Source organism: Bos javanicus, chromosome 11, assembly GCF_032452875.1.
Source record: "Bos javanicus breed banteng chromosome 11, ARS-OSU_banteng_1.0, whole genome shotgun sequence".
In the NCBI taxonomy this organism is placed as follows: domain Eukaryota; kingdom Metazoa; phylum Chordata; class Mammalia; order Artiodactyla; family Bovidae; genus Bos; species Bos javanicus.
In genome coordinates this window covers 29482573-29504840 of record NC_083878.1, presented here as the reverse complement: position 1 = coordinate 29504840, position 22268 = coordinate 29482573, and the positions used below count along the sequence as shown (strand labels likewise).

The following is a 22268-nucleotide window of genomic DNA, read 5'->3' as shown; positions in this document are numbered from 1 at the left end:
CTGTGGATCTGAATTCTAAAGTGCAAACTAAGACTACCGTTTCATCAGAGCATCGTCCCCACTTAGCATGAGTCACTGTGTTTCATCTACCTTAGCCCTCTGGGTTTATAACACCATCTGATTTCCAGGGGTGATAGAAGATTAAATGCTTTTGGTCAAACAAGCATTACTGAGTCCTGGTTATTTTAGGCCATGTGCTGCCACAGCCCGTGACCGTCCTTATCCTCTCCCTTCTGTGGTTCCCTGCTTCTCTGATTGGCTAGAGCCAGGGCATCAGTCCCAAGCAAGGATGAGAGTTGAAACTCACCCAGGTAATCAACAGAGGGCCAAAATCATTATTTCCCTTTTAGGTTTAAGACCTTCTTAATTTTTTTAGTCGCTTAAATTATTTTGTTCTCTGTCTCTTTGAAGTAAGCTATTGTTACATTAAACTATCATTTTAGATATTTTAAAGAAATTTATCATTACGTTCATTGATTAAACTGTAAAGGCATTTTTTCCCACTTTACCTTTGCTTCAGGGACCCAAGAGAAGTCCAGAAATGTATGTGATGCCCAAGTCAACGTAACTTCTCTAGATTAGGGCAAAAATGGGACATTTCACTTATGTATTATTCATGCAGTATCGCTATTAATAATAACAGAATCTGTTGAGCATTTACTATGTGCCAGATACTTTGCTAAGCTCTTTCCACAATTTATTTCAATTACTTCTTGTCCCACCCTATGAAGTAGATATTATTTATCATCCTCATTTTACATATGAGGATGTAGAAACAGGGAATTTAAAGCTCATACAGCTATTCACAGTAAATGGTGGGATCAGAACTTGAACTTATCCTGACTGCTACAGTGTTCATGTTCCTAATCTCTAGAGTCTTCTGAGATGATCTCCTTTTATGGAAATTTTATCCTTAAATCCCAGTAATGTATCTTTCTATGACTTTAAAAACTAAGGCCAGAATGATTGTTGGGGTTGTGAATATGAGGGATCAATAGTTTAATGAACATAATAGTCACTGGAAAAATCATTATCAATGGGTTGATTGGCAAAACAGCATTTTATTCACTCAGATTCTGGACTGGGTTCTAGATGTTAGGAGATGATGGAAGGGGGGCAACTTGGCCTCCTGGGGGTTCTTTACCACTAAAGAGTCCTGTGCCCTGTCACTGCTCATTCCAGCCTTTCTCTAAGGCTTCCTCATTGCACCGACCTCATAAAAAGTGATGCAACTGGCTGACGAGGCTGAGGACTGCTGAGGCTTTTGAAGGAAAAGACAGCAATTTCAGAAAACGAATCCTGTGGTTTAGAAAGAAATCAGCGGAATTTATGATCTGAGCTCATTTTGTTCTGTTCTATTTTTTTAAATAAAGAAGAGAAAAAAAATGTTCTTGTCACAAAGAAAACAATTTTGTTAGGTCTGGAGAATTACAGTCTGTGCATGAAGGCTTTAATCCTCTGAGATACCTAGATTTTGGAAGTCAGAAGGGACCATTACAGATAACTTTTTCTTCTGAGTCCTAAATTTTACAGAAAGGGAACTGAGGCCTGGAGAGAGTTTGGGACCATATAGTGATAACTAATTAGTGGAAGTTGACAACCAGTTTTTCTGCCTTTTCTATCTCAATCCTTTTTATTTCTGCTCTTTAAATGACAGGATATTCATAGGCCACTGGGAGAGAAAAGAAAACAAGATAGCTTCTGCTTCTTCAAGAAAGGTCAGTGAGAGCTCTGAAACTTCTAGAAGGAGAGTCAAATTATTTAATCTAATTTCAGGAATAGTCTTGATTTTATTAGCTGAGGGAACTGAATAAGGAGGTAAAGACCCTACAAAGCAAGATTTATTACTGCTTTCCATGAAAGCACAGGGAAAATAAATATTGGCTTAATGGGAATTTGGGCCTATAATTTAATTCTCTGTCTCAGCTTAGAGAAACAACCCACAGACAAAAGCATGGATCCTACTTGTGATGTCCTGAGCCAGTGAGGAAAGGGATCACTGGCCATTTCTCTAGGGACCCCTACAATTAGAGGTCACCTCTATAGTATGGATACCTAGAAAGGAAGAAATCTACTGGACTCTTATTGGCATGGAAAGCATTTTAAAAGGGACAGTGCAAGACTTCCCTGGTGGCTCAATGGTAAAGAATCCGACTGCCAAGGCAGGAGACATGGGTTTGATCCCTGATCTGGGAAGATCCCACATGATGAGGAGCGACTACGCCCGTGCACCACAGCAACTGAGTCCCTGTGCCTGGAGCCCATGCTCTGCAACAGGAGAAGCCACCACAATGAGGAACCTCAGCACCACAACTAGAGAGTGACCCCTGCTTTCTGGAACTAGAGAAAGGCCCTCGCAGCAACGAAGACCCAGCGCAACCAAAAATAAATACATTCAAAAAATTAAACAAAAAAAAATTTAAGTGCCAATGCTTCATCACCAGACCTGTGAAGTAAAGGGAAAGATTTTCTTAGAGAGATAATCTCTAGCAAGGATGCAGCCAGCAGTACTAATGTTAGTTCCCAGGGGAAGAGTTTGGAGGCACAGTGAAGAAAAGGAAAGAGGACTGGGGCTGTGTCAATTCAGTAAGCACTTATTGGATGCTAACTGTGTATTGGGTTGGTCAAAAAGTTCGAGTTTTCTCATAAGATCATATGGAAAAAACCCAAATGAATTTTTTGGCCAACTCAATAGTAGGCACCAAGAGATAAATAAAACCTTCTCTGTCCCTGGAAATACTTGCAGATAAGTAGGAACTAGCAACCACAGAGGAACTTGCTCCCCGAATTTCAGACACCAATATGCAAAACTGTCCCGCATCCCAGCAGCTCATTTCCATTCTGAGACCTTGTTCTGTTACAGTTCTTGGGCAGCTCAGTTCACTCCTGTGGGCTACAAAACTCCCCAACCAATTAGCAGCTCACAGATGTCAACCCAGCAGCTGGGTGCTGGGTGAGGCGCACACAGCCAGCCAAAATGTCAGGATGCTTGAAAGGAAAAAGAGAAATTCAGTCAGCTGATGCACCCAGTTTCCTTCCCCAGACATCATCAGTGCAAACAGGCAGCAGGCCCTGTCCCAGCCCAGCTCAGAAATTCAGTTCTTGATGGCAGCGTCACTCTATCAAGACTTCAGTTATTGAGGAGAGGGACTGTTTGCTTGTGTTTACAAAAAAAAAAAAAAAAGCATTATCTATCATGGGACCCAATCCAGGCCAGTGCCAGTTGGATCAATCAACCTTTTAAAAATCTTTTTAGGATAAAGATTCAGCTACAGTCATGAATTAAAAATGTGAGGGAGAGAAAAATAGTACACAGCTTATAGTGGTTAACACTGGGTTTAAAACCAAAGTGTGACACTATATTAATCTTGTTGAGGCCTAATAGACATTGAATAAAATTTGTTTTCACTATTTCTTTTATGGTTGGTAATCATTAAGGATTATTGAATTTTGCGGAAGGTGAAAAGGAGAATGGGTTCAGTGGGGAAAGGGAACATAGGTCATGGCTAAATCAATCTTTTTTAAATTAAAAAGCCCTCAGAATTTTCCACCAAAGCCTTGTATCTGATTGCTAAATATTAAACGAGTGCCTTATTGGCCAGTTTTACTCATCCCTACAGATGTATTTCCAAGTCGTGAATCCTATATATACATACCAGATAGTAGATGAGGTAGGTGGTGGTATCCATAGCTGTTAGGGTAAGTCTGTGCATCCCTAAGTGAATCACCCATTGTTCCTTTGTATCTCTGCAGGTAGAGTCACGGCAGAGATTTCAGGAAACTGCAGGCAGGCCTCAGGGTGTGCCTCCAGCGCTGTTACCCAGAGCTTCCCACTCAGAAGCGCCCCACACCTGAGTTTTAATGCTCACCATTCACCATCTTGAAATTGTTGGTACTTTTATCTTCGATTTCGTTTCTGGAAGAGACGTCTATTGGACAATGGAGCACGAGTCCAGGGACTGCAACCTTTGCTTTCCTGCAGTCCTGTCTTCTAGACTTCCTGCCCCCCTGACAGATCTTGACTGTCTCTTCACCACTGTCACCTTCTGTTCTTGGCAGGGACCTGGACACAGGTGTGGGGAGGGTGCAAGTCGGGTGTATGCTCGTGGCATCTCATGGTAGGGTGAGGGGCAGGAGCCTCGGCTCTGGGCTCACAGTGCCACAGAGGGTGGTCTCCGATCTGGGTACCAAGTGCAGCCAGCATGGAGGCTGCAATCTCCCAGGGAAGCACTTGTTGACCATGGGTTGGGGCAGCAGGCCTATGGGAAGGGGGTAGTTGATTCCCTCACTCCTGGCCAGGTCCCTACCTTTTCATTTTTGCAATGGCAAAATTGTTGGCAAGGGGTCAGCTTCAAAGACTGTGGAAGTGGGGAGAACTTCTTGATACATAGAGTTTTTAACATGGCATCTAGCTTGATATAAGGGCTTCCCTGGTGGCTCAGTGGTAAAGAATCCAGCTGCCAAGCAGGAGACTGGGGTTTGATCTCTGGGTTGGGAAGATCCCCTGGAGAAGGAAATAGCAACCCACTCTGGTATACTTTCCTGGGAAATCCCAAGGACAGAGGAGCCTGGCGGGCTACAGTCCATGGGGTCACAAAGAGTCAGACAAGACTTAGTGACTAAACAACAATAAGCTTGATATAAAACCTGTTCATAAACACATTACAAGAAGAAGAAAAAGTTCCTGCTCTCAAGGGATTTACAATCTAGTTGGAAATAGATGAAACTGACAAAGATGAAATAACAAGACTTCATCAAGGATGCAGAATTGGAGGACCACTGTCCTGAAAGTATGATTTAGGTATAGAGGAGAGGGAGGAAGTGCTCCAAATTGTAGGGAGCCAGTGCGGCCTCAGAACTTAAGCTGATTCGATGACTGTTGTATATTTTTGGTTCAAGGCCATTCACTCACAGCATTCCAAGGGCAGAACTGTCTTGGTAAGAAGGGAAGATGTGGGAGCAGGCATGGCTGATGTGGATCACTGAGGGAGAGGCCTGACAGAACAGAAGGATTGCGATTAAGGTGGGAAGTTCACTGCATGGAACTGAATTGTATCAGGTAAAGGAGAGAAAATGGGTTAAGAGCCTCCCAGCTGTGTACACTGAGGTGCATATAGCAGGCTGCTACTACTGAACACAGTGGGCCACTCCAAGTTCTTCCTAGACCAGCTAAGAGAGAATAAAGGGAAACGACCTTGTGCTTAAGATGAAAAGAACTCGAATTTCACAGGGAGCTCAACGAGGGGAAAAAGCAAATATTCTCTGGTGAAGGTTGACTTAATTAGCTATTTTAATAATTCATGAGTCTTTAAAATGTTTGCCAGAAGATTCAGAGCTCAGATTCTGCTTCTGGTGTTTGGCTCTGGGTTTTCTCCATCACAGATTGTGCTGCCTCATGACTCAACAGGAGCCTGGGAGTGTGAGGCCTGGTTGGCTAGACCCTGCACAGTCCTTAGCGCTTTGGGGCTTAAAGCCTCTTTTCGAATCTGATGAAAGGTCTGCACCCCTGCCCTAGGAAAATGTTTGTATATACAAATTTGGGGCTTTACAGATTCCCCTGAGGTCTACCTTGAACTCCAGGTTAAGAATCCTTGATTTAGAAGATCTCTAGGGACTCAAACATTCTCTTTTAACTTACCCACAAGCTGCTGTGTCAGTGTGTTACCTGGAAATGCTGTGACTCCTGGGCTTGCAGGCAAGCAGCCTCCTGTGGCTGTTTTTTGCAAAGTGAGAGATGGGAACTGCAGTATCTGTTCATCAGGCTGAAGTAACAGCACTAATGCAGAAAAGAACTGAACGAATCAAAAGCTGTGAGTCAGCTCCCTCTCCGCCACCTGCTAGCAGGAAGCCTGCTCGGGCTGAGGGGGTGAGCTCCAGAGTCACCGCCTGGAGCTCCCAAATCCCAGCTCACGCATTTTCTGGCTGTGACTTGGGGGAACCACTTAACCTTTCTTAGCCTCAGTTTCCTCATTTGTAAAATGGGGCCAATCAGATTCACCCTGCTTCCTCATGTTCTGAGTAAACCACCCTCCATAAACCTCATCATGTACAGGGCCTTGGCCACCAGAGCTTAGGAAAGGGAGCTCGTACCCCTCATTCCACCCACAATGAAGAACGGTGCTGTGAATTTGGGAACACCTTCTTGATTTAATGCTGGGGGAGGGGACAGACTGAGCAGTGGCCAGGAGCTCTCTCTCTGAACCCTTGCCTATAGGGTGCCTCTCCCCTCCTCCACCATCCAGAGGACTCCCCTCAGGGAACATAGAAGGGGTGCAGCTCAGGAGCCAGGGGTCTGAAGTCGCTCCTCCCCTCATCCTCTCCACCTCTGCTCAGGTGCGTGGAGGCTGCAGGAAACGATGGAGGGAGATACTGGGCTTTTTCTGGCTGCCGGCCTGACTGCTGCAGAAGAGAGAGAGAGAGAGAAGAGGTGAAAAGAGCGATGGCTTCTTTTTCCTCTGTTCTGAGCAGGCAGCTGCGTGTGATTCAGGAGGCCACAGTGACGCTGGGGCTGATCTTGAGGGACCTGCAGAGCTGGGCAGGCCGTACCTGCTGCTCCCTAGGACCCTGCAACTTTGACGTGGAAATAAGACAAGCCCCAGGAAGGGGGATGACAAAGGGCTGCATTGCTGGATGCAGAACGTCTGTCCAATAGAGTCCGGGAAGGGTGGGGACGGTGAGGGCAGGATGCTGGAAAACAGGTTTCTGCGGTGCCAGGCGGTCGACGGGCACTGACTCTAGCTCTCACAGTCCCCCTCCAGCATAGACCCTGTAACCCTTCACGGTGCAGTGAGGAAACGAGGAAGCTCAGTGTCGGTGACTCAATCAAGGCCATCGCTGTTCCGTGGAGCCAGAGCATTCAAACCACGTTTCCTGCCTCTGAAACGCTTTGCCCCGATTCCTTCGCCCGGTTAGCTAGGTGAGGCGGGAGGCGTCCGTAGCCCTAACCCGAGGCCGGCCAGGCCCTTCCCAGCTGCCTAGAGCGCTGCGCACGACCGGAGTCCGGCTCGGTAAATATTTGCTCTGGGATCGGGAAGGGGAGAATGCCCCTTTCTTGGCTCTCTGCAGCTCTGGGCAGTTCACGTGCGCTGTTTACCTTTCCTACCACATTCCTCCGCGAGGAATCCTCCTGCCTCCCTTCCCTCCGCCTCACAGCAGGCGGAGTGGACTGGAGGGCGGTGCCTGGGTCCCAGAGAGCAGGTCTCAGACCTGCCTGGGACCGCCCCATGTCTCATTTTATTTCAAATCGCAACCTCTACCTGAAAATCCTAGTTAAGGAAAAAATACCTCACCACATTTAACAAGGCCGACTTAGGAGGAATAAACGTTTTGAGGCCTTTGCAGCCCCAGCGCGGAGGAAGACTGCGTGTGTTGAGCTCCTAGGAAGGAGGGCAGCTTGCATTTACCAGGGGAATCCTGCATCCCACAGACTGACAGTGGATCAGTGAGAAGCAGGTCTAGAGCCGGCAGCCTCAGGCACGCTCCAGCCGGGCTTGGGCTTCTGCTGAACCCTGTCGTCATTCTAGGGAAATTTCTGAGCCGTCTCCTGATCTGATTTGTAGCTGGTGATGTGAGTGCATTACCCAATGCTGGGTGCCAAGCAGAAAGCAAAATGAGACCCTCTCCATTCATTTTCAGCCATTGATTTGATGACAATGACGGACTATGGTTTTTAAATGGAAAGGGCTTTGTCATCACGATTTTTCAATAAAATTCTAGCACAGCTCTTTATTTCCTGACTAAGGCCCTAGGGATCTTTTCTACCATGCTGGGTATGACATATTTCCCAGGGTCAGCTTTTTATTTCATTGCCATTTTAAGGGTATCAGAGCATGTGGCTAGAATTTACATATAAATAATAGATTTGTGGATGGTAAAAGCTTGTATTATTACTTACACTTAGTAATGTCCCTCTGGATGGTGGAAAAAAAAACCCAGCGTAATATTGATTTTTCTTGCTGTCACTTGACAATATGAATTGACTTTGTGTAAGGACCAGGAGCTCACTGGATTGAATTTAGGAAATTGGTAAGACAAATTTGACTTCAGTGGATTTGAATGATTACAATGTAATAAACATATAAAGGCTAGGGAGCTAATTTATCACTGCTTTCAGTTTTATTTATTTGAGATTGCTTCATCGTTGGTATAAATAAGCTTTATTAAAGATTATGGATTCAATTTTCAAATGACCTATAAATGGCTTTCTATCGAGAGATTACTTGATTTGTTGGTTTCCTGAATAAAACATGTTTTTGCCCAGTGGGTTATATAGCCCATATATTAATATTAGAAGGTTATTCTCTTGAGCTTGGCATCTCTGATGTGCACCGTTTGATTTGTTCTCTGATCTATTTGTCTTCACTCTCTTTAATACACTGAGATGGAATGCATTACCTCTTAGGACCTACACTTCAATGAATCATAAGAAAATGTCTGTCTGTGTGGCAGTTCATCAGCTGAATGATAATTCTGGTTCCCTTCAAAAATGTTAAAGTGTCTGTGCTTCAAAATAGACTGCAGTGAAAGGCATGAAAACTGCTGTGGGTCACTGATGGGGAACCATAATTGACCTCAGCTTTGGTCGCATGGTAACAGACTCCCTGGGTATTAGATCACTGCATACCACAGAATTACCAACACACTGCCCACAAAGTCAGAGGAAATTTCTGCATTTGCAATTCAGAAAGCTCCATAGAGCAGACCCTTGTAGAGAAGAGGCAGCCTGTCAGGAGAGCTGGAGCTTCTAGGAAGATGGCAAAAGGGCCCTCTAGAACCCCGCCATGTTGTAAAAACCGGTTCAATTTCAGTCCTTTCACAAAAGGGTTGTAACTTTCACAGCCCTACTGACTAATGAAAACACTGATGGGAAAATTAATTAGTGTATATATGAAGCATCTCTGAATGCTGAGACTGGGGAGGACCTTGGGAGGCCATTTATTTTCATTTTCTGGAGGCCAGGTGGCATATTTTAATGTTTTAAAGCTATTGTCTAAAGGGCTGAGAAAGCGAAATGCCTAAAGAAGGAAGATTCTACTTCTCTCCAGGAAACTCCATTTGTTGCTGTCATTGTTATTTTACTACATCATAAAACTCCAGATTGAAGGATACAAAGTTCCAGTGGAAAGGAAGTCATCACCCAACGTCAGTTTTGGAAGAAATGATTCCACTTGTTGATGACAGTAACATGATCATTCCATGATTCAACAACTTTAAAGTGGTCGCCAGTGAGGAGACTTGGGTGTCTCAGATCAAGCTAAATTGGGCCACAGACCAAACTGGTTTTAAATGTATTGACTTTAAGATTTTAAATTGACTGAATAACTCCAAAGTCTAACAAAGGAACACAAATAGTTAAACTATTCACTCATAAAGGTGTTGAGATCTAGGAGTGAGTCAGTGTACACTAGTGCAATGAAAACAAATCAAATTCCCATCTTAAGGGAGCCTGCCCCTGTTGGTGAGAAGCCTGGAGGGTTGCCTGGCTTACTAAGTCCTCACTTCAAACCCCAAACTTCCTCTCCTCTTTTGAAACCCTCCAAATACCAAGTTTGTCATTTTCCACTTCCCATTGGAAGAGAATTCTCTTTCCCCAGGATGCTTTAGATAATCCTAGAGCCCAGCCCCTTCTGACCACATCAGCAATAAGGCACTATGCACACCCCAGTTCAGCTTTACCTCTGACTGATCTGAGTGTTCCCACTGTCTTCCTTGTCTTTCTAGCTTCCAGGTGCCCATCATTGTACCTAGCATATAGTAGATACTCAACTTTTCTTGTTGCTGGTAGTTTGTTGACACAGTTTTAGTGGGATCTGAAAATTCTGTACGAACAGAGAACTTAAGTTAGACTCTCAGCGGTAAACCTGCTTTTTCAATGCCAACATCTATTTTCTGTCTGACAAAAAAGATTACTTCCATTGTCCATCTAGAGCCCGCTGTATTCTAGAAACTGTAGGTTGAAACCCTGCCTTTGAAAAGTTTTTAGTTTACTGACATAAAAAAAGAACTACTTTGAATTCCTATGTCATATATCTTGCCTTGAAATGTGTTCTAGTTGTTTTACATTTATAGATTCTGTATTTCCTGTTAGAATAGGGTCTTCCATTTCCTTTTATTTCATATCGTGCCCAGAACAGTGCTGAGCACTAACTAGTAGGTGCTGGTAAGAACCCAGATAATGAATGGATGGATGACTAAGTACTGTATTCACAGACAGAAAAGTGAAGTGGATAGGTTTGGAGGTCAGATAGAGTTGAGTTATAAATCTAATTCTGAGCTCTACCAGCTTGTGTGACTGGGAAAATTATGTAAATCCTTTAAGCTTCAGCTATTCCATCTATAAACTTGGATGGTTGTAGAACTGACCCTACAAGTTTGCTGTGAGGATTAAATGGGATACTAACTGTAAAATGCTTAGCACAGAACCTAGAATATAGTGTTTGAAAAATATTAGCTACTGTTATAATCAGAAGTGATAAAAACAAGGAAAGAAAGATAAGGAGGGTGGGGGACAGGGATTACTGGAGTTATTGTGGCTGGATTAGAGGGTTAGCAGAATTTTAAAGAGGGTGGAGGTGGGAGCCAGCCGTGTATGGTGTAGAAAGGAGTCAGGGACACTGGCTTCTAGACCTGGCTCTCCCTTCAGCTGGATGCAGGACCTTGGGCAAATCATCTCATCTTTAGGGCCTTAATTTCTTTGGTAGAAGGTTACATTAAATGACCTCTGGAATCTCTTCCCACCCAAACAATGTATACTTTAGGGAAAAGATTTCTATGATGTCTCTCTCCCTCTCCTTACTAAAAAAACAGAACAAACCCTTCAAATAAGAGATTACATGACTATTTGCAATCTGAGGTCCAGAGAGGTTATGAAACTTACCCCAAGATCACAGAGCTGATTGGTGGTGACTTGGATACAAATCCCTACCCCCCGAGTCACTGTGTAGTGGTGGCCCTCTATATGATGTCAGATGACTCAAAGGCAGAAGAGGGCAGAGCTCAGGAGGCATTTTCTGGGGCAAGAAAAGCATAATGCAGGGCTTGCTGTGAGATAATGCCACTAGATATAGAAAGGCATAGATGAAGGAGAACTTTGATCCACAGCTAAAAGCTTTAATAAGATGTAGATAGCTAGGAATCAAGGTACCTAATAATATTTCCACTTTATTTACTGTTAAAAATATGGGCAGTCTGGAGAGAAGATACTCAAATGTAGAAACAGACATGAACACAAAAGAAAAATTAGCAAAGGAGTTCTCTGTACAAATAGCCAAAATGATAGTCTTATGGGTTCAGATGAATATGGGAATGACTTTTGGGGACCTAGAACAGTAGCTACCTCCCTTTCTCTCCTGGTCTTAAGGTCACCCTACCCGAAGCATTGAACTCTGAGATTATAGATATGCTCCTGCCAGCCTCCAGTTCTCTCTGGTTTCTAGAAAGCAAACAGGTGTGAGGATGAGAGCAGGGGCTGAAGGAAGATGTGGCTTCTCTGTCACGGGCAGTTACAGCTGCATCATGCCTGCGGAGGGTCTGTGCTTTTCTCTTGCCCAGGCCCTTCTTGTTTAAGCTTTCACCTTCAGCTTCCCAGTGGGCTTTGTGAGGTTATCCATTTTCCAGTTTGACTCAGTGCTCACTTTTACACCTGCCAATATGACACCTTGGGAAAGGATTGAAGGAGACATTAAGAGCTGTATAGAGATAGCACTGAGAGCAAGGATAAAAGCCGCACTGAGAAGAAAAAAATCTGAGGACCTAGGGAGAGCCGTTGAAATGTTTATTGATTGGCTGAGTGCAATAAATACAGAATGATGAGTTTTTAAAAGTTTGGAATGAAAAACCAAAAAGAAAAGGGTGCATTTAGTATCTCTGAGGATCCTTGAATTAAATAACTGATTCCAGTTCTGAGCAGAGTAAGTACAAGGTGAGCCTGGAACATTTTGTGCCAGAAAGCAAGAAACTACTCAAAAACTGATGGAGATGTGTCAAAAGTACACTAGAGCTGGCATGAACAGTGTATACTGGCCAGATTTGGAACAACTTGAGCATGAAAAACTAAAATGAATGTAATTGATAGTACACTCAATTTTTAAAAAACATACCAGTTAATAGGAATACTCAGAAAATGAAAGAAGAGGAGAGGAATGTACTTCTTTACAAAAAGAATGCCAGCTAATATATATCAAAGGGATCATAGAATTAAAAAAAAGGTTTTTTTGCAACCTGCAATGTATTTATATTATTAAGCAAGGATCATCAGTGGATGATAAAATCACTAGGTAAGAGTTATTAGGAAACAGGATATTCACACAGTGGCAGAGTATTTTCCCACAGATTACTTATTAATTAAAAATGGAAAATATACCCTTACAATGATGAGGTCTCATAAATGCCATCTTAACTAAGTGATCAAATTAGTCATCACTAAGAGTAGAACAATGGCTGTTATGTGCTCTTGAGATGATGCAGTGTGAAATACACAGTATTACCTGTGAAGTATTTTTGCCAAAAGTCTTCATCCTGAATCTGTGAAGCCTTAAGACCTAAATTCTACTGTATAGGAAATAGAGGGATAGAGGAACAAGTTAAATGACACTAGAAGGAAACAATCAGACAAATCTAGAGCGTGGACATTGTGAAAGAAAACTGTACAGGATTCTTCAAAATATCAATATCTCGAGCAAACAACAGAGGTAGGGAAACCGGTCCAGATTAAAAAAATTAAAAGAGTCTAAAGAGGCACAGCCTTGCAAAGTGTAATCCTTGTCAGATCTAGTTGGGAAAAACGAAACAGCCATGAAACACATTTCAGGGACAATTACAGAAATTTAAGTATAGATTGGATCAAAGATAAAATTAAGGAATTTTTTAAAAATGTGGTAATGGTGTTGTGCCTTTTAGGAAAATATCCTTATTCTTAGGGGAAATATGCTGAAATTTAGGGCTGAAGTGTAATGTCTGTAACTTACTGTCAAATGGTTCATCCAAAAAAATTTCACATTTGTATGTGTGTGTGTGCACACGCACTTGTGAGCTTAGAGAGATGGAGACTGAGAAAGAGAAAGCAAGCACAGCACATGTTAGCCACTGTTGAATCTAAGTGGACGGTACCTGAATGGTTTATTGTACTCTTTTTTCAACTTTTCTGTCCAAAGTTTTAAAGATAAATTGAGAACTAAATTTCTGAGGAAATTGGCAGTCAGAGAAAAAGATTATATCTGGAAAAACAGAAGCTCTTTTATTCCTAATCAATCCTATTATTGTAATAGGGGCACCTCTCTGCCCCCCAGCCCCCACATGAATGGCAGGGGCTCTGACTGCTTCACTTTGAAGCCGGTGAACATGAGAATATGGCAGTAAGAGAAAGGAGATGTTTTCGCTAAGTGACACCCCTTTCCTCAGGCAGAGGGAAGTCACTTAAGGAAAACATCTCACTAAGTTTAGTTTAAGACATTAAAAATGAAGATTTACTCTAAGTTCTCTGAAAAGAACCTAGAAATATTGGCTAGATAATCAGATAGGGAATGGAAAACAATGAGAAAGAAAGAGAGGACCCCCAATAATGACAACTTCCCAGTCTTGAGAATGGGAATCCTGATTTTTACCTTATTAAGCTAGTATAAAGAAAATGAAGTTAAAATTTGAGGTACCATTGCAGAGAATTCACACCTCCATGGAGGCCCCCACACTACCAGCACAATGTGAGCCACAACATCAATCACTTCTTTTCTGTGAAACTATTCAAAGTTGAAAGCACAATTTTTTTAGCTTAATTATGTGATGATTAATTGCTTTAATTCTTAATTTCATCAAACTAATATGGTCTGAATCATAAATTCTCAAAATAAGATGAGAAAAAATTACAATCTAAAAATTGTATAAACAATCATTGTATAATGACATCTAAAAAATTCCAAGGAAGATGAAAATTATATTTGACTAAGTTCATATTTAGCATTTTCAAATTGATTTAAATAAAACTTACATAAGAAGATGAGAATTATCCTCTGGCTACTCTCTCTGATAAAAATGCTCTTGGTGTTCATAAGACAACTCATGCTTTGTAAAAATCTTCTGCTGCTATTGCTGCTGCTGCTGCTGCTGCTGCCAAGTCGCTTCAGTCGTGTCCAACTCTGTGCGACCCCATAGACGGAAGCCCACCAGGCTCCCCCGTCCCTGGGATTCTCCAGGCAAGAACACTGGAGTGGGTTGCCATTTCCTTCTCCAATGCATGAAATAGTGAAAAGTGAAAGGGAAGTTGCTCAGTCGTGTCCTACTCTTAGCGACCCCATGGACTACAGCCTACCAGGCTCCTCCATCCATGGGATTTTCCAGGCAAGAGTACTGGAGTGGGGTGCCGTTGCCTTCTCCGAAAAATCTTCTGAGTGCTATTAAAGTCACATGGAAAAGGCATGTACAAAACAATAATATCTTTGTTCATCCACTTATTCAGTCAACAAATTTACTGAACATCAGCTATGTCCTAGCACCATGCAAGATAGTGAGGGTACAAAGATAGTTAAAGTCCCTGAAGGAACTCAGTCTCACTGATCTATAAGGATATTTTGAGAGAGAGTGATTCCTTCTCTTTGGACAAAGGAGAGAGGGCTTGTAGGGTTAGGAAGACATCACAGGGAATATCATGCTCGGGGCAAATATGAATGGATATGCAGCAGGTAGTAGGAACACAAAGAAGGATGTTCCAGGCAGAGGAAGCAGCAGGAGCAGACATAGGTATCTGCCAGTAGTGTGGCTTGGATGATGGGGTGGAGGGAAGCACTTTTCAATGAGATCAGAATACAGGAAAGCAGATCCAGGTGAAATTATGCTGGGTTCAGTGTTTGATGTGATGTTTCAGGGCCTGAAGGCCTGTAAGAGGAGTTGTCAATAGACACATTTAGGATTTCAAGAGAGGACCCTCTCTTAGGGCCCCGCTCTGGCTCTCCTCCAGAAGCACACCTCCACTCAGGGCCACAGGGACCTCCCTACCCAGAGCCCACACTCTCTCCTACTCAAGACTCCTCTAGGTCTCCAGGATCACAGAATTCCTTGCTCAGATAGCACAGATCCTGCTTCTAGGCTCTGAGGGATGATTGAGAAGCAGCTATTTGTGGGGCTGATGATGGACTTGGTCACAAGGACCAGAGTGAGTGCACATATTGATGCCAGCCCCCTTATAGTATGTGATGGACTGAGGGTGAGAGGAGGACTGTACGCCGTGGGTTAGAGGATGGCTTCCGCACACTTCATGGTCTGGTGTGGAAATCTGAAATTCTACAATTGACCACAGCCTTCCAGGTTATTATGAAAGTTTATACATCAAGGTAGGAGGATAGAATATATTTTATTTGTTCATTAGATTGACTTATGACTTTAACACATTTAACATATGCTCTGTAAGCCTCTATTTTTACTCTTGACTGAGCCTACAAATGTTAAGGTGATCCTGAGCAGCTGAAAATACTAAATAGGAATTGAGGAGAGACTTTACCTCTGGCCATCTGTATTTGGGGGTGATCAGCACACAGCCACTGCTGTGCAAGTTGGGGGGGGTGCTACAGTGGGTATCCAAAGTCACAAGAAAAGAGAGCCATGGTCTAAACTTGGAGACATGCCATCTTTTAAGCAACAGATGAAGGAACCAGCCAAGGAGCCTGCAGAGACACTGCCAGAGAGGTGGGAGAAATACTAGCAGAGCTAAGTTCCAAAAGCCAAGCAAGAAGAGGGTTTCAAGAGGAATAGAATGGTCAATAAAATGGACAGTGTATATAAAATGATCAGCACAGGGCCTGGCCTGAGGTGAGCAACCAATCACCGTGGCTGCAAGTGTCATGAGGATGGTAGAAGTGATGATGGTGATGACGATGTCTCTGTTCTTTACTGCTTCTCTCTGCTTCAAACACCTTTCCCTCTTTCTCCACCTTAACCCAAATTCCTGTGGATTACATTCTCTAGGAAGTCTTCCTCTTGCCCATCGGGCTGTCTTCCTATGTGCCCCTGGGGTCATTCTTATCATAACTCATTCTTCTCACTGCACATTTATAGCACGTAATAGACTGCTGGTGAGGCCTGGTGTGCTGCGATTCATGGGGTCACAAGGAGTCGGACACGACTGAGCGACTGACCTGATCTGATCTGATTTATTAAATGAGTGATCATGGTTTCTAGGGTGACCAACCACCCTAATTTAACTGTAACTGCCTGGTTTCAGCAATTTAAGTCCTGTGTCCCAGGAAACCCCTCAATTCTAGGCAAACCTATATGGTTAGTCACCCTAAATTGATATCTTTTTTTTTGAATGAATAAATGAGTGAGTGGCAGTGTCAATATCAAAGTTAATGACCCTCAGCTTTTTCCATGTATATATGAGCATAAGCCTATTCAGTAAGTCTGGAGGATTCAGTGTTTTCCCTATACTCTTCACTCCTCATCAAACTGATGATGCTGTGGGCGAGACACTCTCATGACCTGGTTGTATTCTGGTTCCAGCTCTGTTTTACCCTGTAGTCCTAGAAGGGGATAGCTTCCTTTTCTCAACCAGGGCTCCTTATCTGAACCACAGAACAAGAAAATCATCTAAGTACTATTTTGTCATCTCTCTCCAGGTTGGTGTAAAAACAAGTTCTATTCTAGATGCATAGGAGAGAAGTTGATGCACACTGTCAGTGCCTTAGGGCATTTAGGGCTTAATTCTTTCACCTGTTGAGAATCACACAGGACCTGCAATCCAGAATGCCACTGGGGGACTTCCCTGGTGGTACAGTGGATAAGAATCCACCTGCCAGTGCAGAGGGGCGTGGGTTTGATCCCTGATCCAGGAAGATTTCACATGCTGCAGAGCAACTAAGCCTGAACACCACAATGAAGAATAGCCCCTGCTCTCTCAACTAGAGAAAGCCTGCGCAAAGCAACAAAGACCCTGCACAGTCAAAAAAAAAAAAAGAATGCCACTGAGATTGTCCTCTGCCTTCGTTCATAGCAGAGCTGGCTGGAAGAGAGAAGCTACAGAAAAGAAGTGTCAAAGGATGGGGCTTGTGTTATCTCTATTCTGCAAATTGAGGAACTGAGGCCTGGAGAGGAAGTGAATTATTATTTTCCCAGGATAGACAAAGTTAGAAAGCTGTAAGATCTCACCAGTCAGGAGAGGAAAGTAGACAACCAACTTCCCGGGCCTTGATGCAATGGTTAGTCACCAACTCTGCTTCTCAGCTGGCAGTTGCCAAAGTCAAGCTGCACTGTAAGTCATCTTGTGGAAGACAAATGCTCTATAAATAAATTGATTTGGAACAGTCTCAAATACACAAAAACCACAATGTCTTTAAATGTATGTCTCAACTTTTTTTTTCTCTCATTTTCTTTCTCTTATTAGAGAGGTCAGCAAGGAAGGTTTTTTTTTTTGTTTTTTTTTTTGAATTTTTTTTTTCTTTAATAGAAAATTATTTAATTAGTATACATGTGTTCCCCATCCTGAACCCTCCTCCCTCCTCCCTCCCCACACCATCCCTCTGGGTCGTCCCAGTGCATTAGCCCCAAGCATCCAGCATCGTGCATTGAACCTGGACTGGCATCTCATTTCATACATGATGTTTCACATGTTTCAATGCCATTCTCCCATTGGGAGAAGATTGTGGGAAGATTTGGGAGAATAGCAAGGAAGGTTTTGCAAGAGAGGCCTTAATAAAATTCAACCTGAGAAACCAGGAAGAACTTTTCTGTATTGTCTTTAAACAGACATATTTGATTATCAAATATTTGTTTAAAAGCTCTTTGATTCAATACATCTGTCTGTAAGCATGCATCTGTATATTATACTCAAGCTAGTTATACATTATACATCAATCCCTTTAAAAACTCATTTTCTAGAAGAACTGATTATTCATTTTTGTCATTCAATTTCTGATCATTAAAAATTTCATGTGTAAAAGCACTGCATACTGGTGGGGTATTGTATAAAGAGAGAATATTCTTAATGACTAGCCTGAAGGAAAAAAAACTGTTGATGGCTCTTCCATCTGAAGAAGAATCAGAGACAAATGTCTGAGGAAAACCTTAGACTTGGGTGATATCAGAATGGAGGGTAATGGGAGAGTGGCCTCAGGGCTCTGATTTCAGCTTAATTCTGACGCAGTTACCCACTTTTAAGTGACATTCTCAGTGGTACACTGTGTTTCATTCGTAAGTGAAAGTAGCTCAGCTGTGTCCAACTTTTTGTGACCCCATGGACTATAGCATGCCAGGCTCCTCTGTCTATGGAATTCTCCAGGCAAGAATACTGGACTGGGTTGCCACTTCCTTCTCCAGGGGATCTTCCCAACCCAGGGATGGAACCTGGGTCTCCTGCATTGCAGACAGATTCCTTACTGTCTGAGCCACCAGGGAAGCCCTTGTTTCATTGGTGGGGTAAGTTAATTAAGCCCTCTCCCTGTGGCATCAATGCCTCACCATATTAGCAAGGACAACAGAAGCACACTGAGGGGTCCAGAGCTTTTATTGAGCAGTCATTCATCTGACAGGAAGGTCACAGGGTTGCCAATACTAATTGAAAGAGCTCTTACTTTGTGTCTGATTCACGTGACTGAAAGAAAGCGAATCCACCTCTGGTCTAGTGAAAGAAATACTTTAGATGGCTTGAGAAAATGTCTAAGTTTGAAAATGTTCGTCTCTCAATGTCTGACTCTTGTGACCCCATGGACTGTAGCCCGTCAGGGTCCTCTGTCCATGGAATTCTCTAGACAAGAATACTCGAGTGTGTAGCCATTCCCTTCTCCAGGGTATTCTCCTGACCCATGGATCAAACCTGGGTCTCCTGCATTGCGGGCAGATTCTTTACCATCTGAGCCACCAGGGAAGCCTAAGTTGTCTGCTGCTAAGTTGCTTCAGTCGTGTCCAACTCTGTGTGACCCCATAGATGGCAGCCCACCAGGCTCACCCATCCCTGAGATTCTCCAGGCAAGAACACTGGAGTGGGTTGCCATTTCCTTCTCCAATGCATGAAAGTGAAGTCGCTCAGTCATGTCTGACTTTCAGCGACCCCATGGACTGCAGCCTATCAGGCTCCTCCATCCATGGGATTTTCCAGGCAAGAGTACTGGAGTGGGTTGCCATTGCCTTCTCCAGTCTAAGTTGTTTAAAGCAGGTTAAATTCCACTGAGGCTTTCCATGTTGGTTCAGATAAGCTGTTAAGAAAGTATTTTGGTCTTGCGGGGCATTCTGGAGGTATTCTGGAGGGACTCTTCTTCTCAATAAGCAGATCTTACCTTGGTTTGCTGAAAATGCTATTCATTAGGTTTTACAAGGTTGTGCTTTTTAACCGGAAAATTATGAAGTCTTGTTGTGCCTAAGAGGATTTTTTCTGGGCAGTGATTCTACCAACATTCTTGAGGAACTGCAGTTTGAGCATGAATCCCTAGTTTCTTCCTAACTTCCCAGCACTATCTCCTGAAGTGGGCTCACCCTGGTAATGCCTAACCACTGACACTCCTCCACTGTGCCATGTAATTGCCTGCCTTCGCTCTTTCTTTCATCTAAACTTGCTGCTCTATTCCTCCCTGCCTTTTTGCTTTTTCCTGGCCCATTATCATGTCAGACCCAATGGAGGAGTCATGTTCTCTGGGAACCCTCTTTGGAATCTCTGCGGTGGGCGAAATCCTCTAAGCCCCCTCTAAGGTAACAATTACATTATTTTCAAATGCGTTTATACGGTATATAAATTATTGCTGTTCACTTGCTAAATATTCCAGGTTATGCACACCCTTGTTTATTTTGGGTGGGACCAAGAAGGTAATTGTTTTTAAATGGGGTATGGGGAATATATGAAACAAGAATGACAGAATGCCAAATGACAGAATGACAAAATGGTAAACCTAAGTGATTGGTACTTTTTTTGTTATACTTTTCTCTCCATTTGTATATCCCTGGAGAAGGGAATGGCTGCCCACTCCAGTATTCTTGCCTGGAGAATTCCATTGACAGAGGAGCCTGGTAGGCTACAGTCCACTTGTATATAGTTTATATCTAAAGTTTTCCAAATTAAAAGTTCAAAAAAAAAAAAATTTTTCATGTGTGACAAAACGCACGTAAATTTATTGTCATAACCATTTAAGTGTAGAGTTCAGTGGTACTAAATACGTAATGCCGTGTTACCATCCCCGTCCATCCCCACCACTATTTTCATCTTGTAGACTCGAAACTCTTATCTATACCCATTAAACAATAACTCCTTGTTCCCCCTTTCCCTGACAACCATCATTCTACTTTCTGTTTCTGTGATTTTTGACTATTCCAAATACCTCAAATAAACGGAATCATACAGTATGTGACTTTTTGTGACTTATTTCACTTAGCATAATGTCATTGAAGTTCATTCATGCTGTGGCATATTGCAGCATTTTTAAGGCCAAATAGTATGCCATTTATGTACAACAGATGTATACCACATTTTGCTTATCCATTCATCTGCTGATGAACACTTGGATCCCTTCTACATTTTAGCTGTCTTGAATAGTGCCATGAACATGGGTGTAACAATATCTCTAAGATCCTGCTTTCAGTTCTTTTGAGTATATACCAAGAAGCACAATTGCTGGATCATATGGTAATTCTATTTTTAATTTTTTAAGGAACTGCCATGTTATTTTCCAAAGCGGCTGTACCATTTTACATTCCCACCAACAGTGCACAAGGATGCCAATTTCAGAGCTAATTTCTATGTGGCTTCAAAAATGTTCATTTAAACCTGAGAGATTAAAGACTCAAAAGGGCAAATTCATTAGGAAACTCAGTATGATCACATATACACAATACTATGGTTTTACTATAGTAACCACTGTGTGCCTACCCTGAACCAGGTACTTCAACACTTTACCTAGATGCTAATCTTTATATGATTCTAATTCTTATAACCTTTCAAGATAGGTATTGTAACCTCCATTTTACAAATAAGGCTAAAGATTAAATGACTCATCCAAGGTCATACATCTAACAAAAGTGACCCAACCAGTACTCATACCCAGGTCTCACTCCAAGCCAGAACCCTATTATTCCACAGTATCAAGGAGCTATTGGAATTTTGTATACTGTGTTTTTTCCCCCCTCCTGGTAAATTATCCGCATGATGAAGGCAAAGTGAAGTCGCTCAGTCGTGTCCAACTGTTTGTGACCCCGTGGACTGTAGCCCACCAGGCTCCTCCGTCCATGACTGGAGTGCGTTGCCATTTCCTTCTCCAGCGGATCTTCCCAACCAAGGGATCAAACCCAGGTCTCCCGCATTGCGAGCAGACGCTTTAACGTCTGAGCCACCAGGGAAGCCCAAGAATACTGGAGTGGGTTGCCATTCCCTTCTCAAGGAGATCTTCCCGACCCAGGGATTGAACCCGGGTCTCCCACATTATACGCAGACGCTTTACGGTCTGAGCCACCAAAGGGGAAGTATCAACGGAAGTTTCTTTAGGATTAGTCAGGTAAACAGCTGCATTCGCCTTTACGAAGATTTTCATGGGCTTTGTGGGCTCAGCTGGTAAAGAATCTGCCTGCAATGCCGGAGACGTGGGTTCGGTCCTTGGGCTGGGAAGATCCTCTGGAGAAGGAAAAAGATACCTGTATTCTGGCCTGGAGAATTCCATGGGGTCACAAAGAGTCGGGTACGACTGTGTGATTTTCACTTTTCGCTTTGTGGGGGAGTTACATGGTAAACGTGTGGCCTCCATAAGGCGGATAAACGAGGCTGAGATGAAGAGCGCGGGGTACGGGTTTCACTGGGTCTTTCAGCTTCATTCTTAATCGCTACTTTCGTAGACCCCCTACACCGGGGCGGGAAAGCGTTCGTGCAAATGTAGCAAGGAAGGATGGGTGGAGGAGGAAAGCTTTCCAGCCAACCGCAGTTGCCAGGACAGCGCGGCCCGAGCCGCAACGGCAGAAGCTGCACCGCGTCCCGGCAGCGGCTGCGAGCCCCAGTGACGCATTGCAGGTACGAACCAGCCAATCAGAGGAGGGCTCAACGATCATCGCGCTTCGCGTCGTTACTACGATGCTCTTCCGCGCCGCAAAGTAGCGCCTCTCAGGCGCCACTCCACCGGCTCTTCAACGGCTCGCTAGGGAGTGAAACACAGTTACGTCATCCGTTCGTCCCCTTCCCTTTATCTTTTGCATCGTCTATCACATAATTGTGGATAAAAGGGTCTCGAGAGGCGTTGGAGGGGAGGGGGTTGGCCGGGACTCGTTTATGATGTTCCGTTATCTGAAGTGTGGCGGAGGGATCTGGCGGAGGGAGGTGT

At 43.3% G+C, this 22268-nt stretch overlaps 1 long non-coding RNA gene across 4 annotated transcripts; it reads right to left on the bottom strand.

Annotated features, from left to right (window-relative positions):
• Positions 1 to 963: 963 nt before the first annotated feature.
• Positions 964 to 22134, bottom strand: LOC133256987 (uncharacterized). 4 transcript variants are annotated; one of them, XR_009739361.1, is made up of 6 exons: positions 21592 to 22134; positions 17131 to 17261; positions 9676 to 9818; positions 5666 to 6399; positions 3870 to 4063; positions 964 to 2988 (listed from the first exon to the last, which is right to left on the bottom strand). It is a non-coding gene; the product is annotated as an uncharacterized LOC133256987 (long non-coding RNA). The 4 variants fall into 4 exon arrangements; XR_009739363.1 differs by lacking the exon at positions 9676 to 9818 and having other exon boundaries at positions 971 to 1299; positions 2849 to 2988; XR_009739360.1 differs by lacking the exon at positions 9676 to 9818 and having other exon boundaries at positions 965 to 2988.
• Between the last annotated feature and the right edge of the window lie 134 nt (positions 22135 to 22268).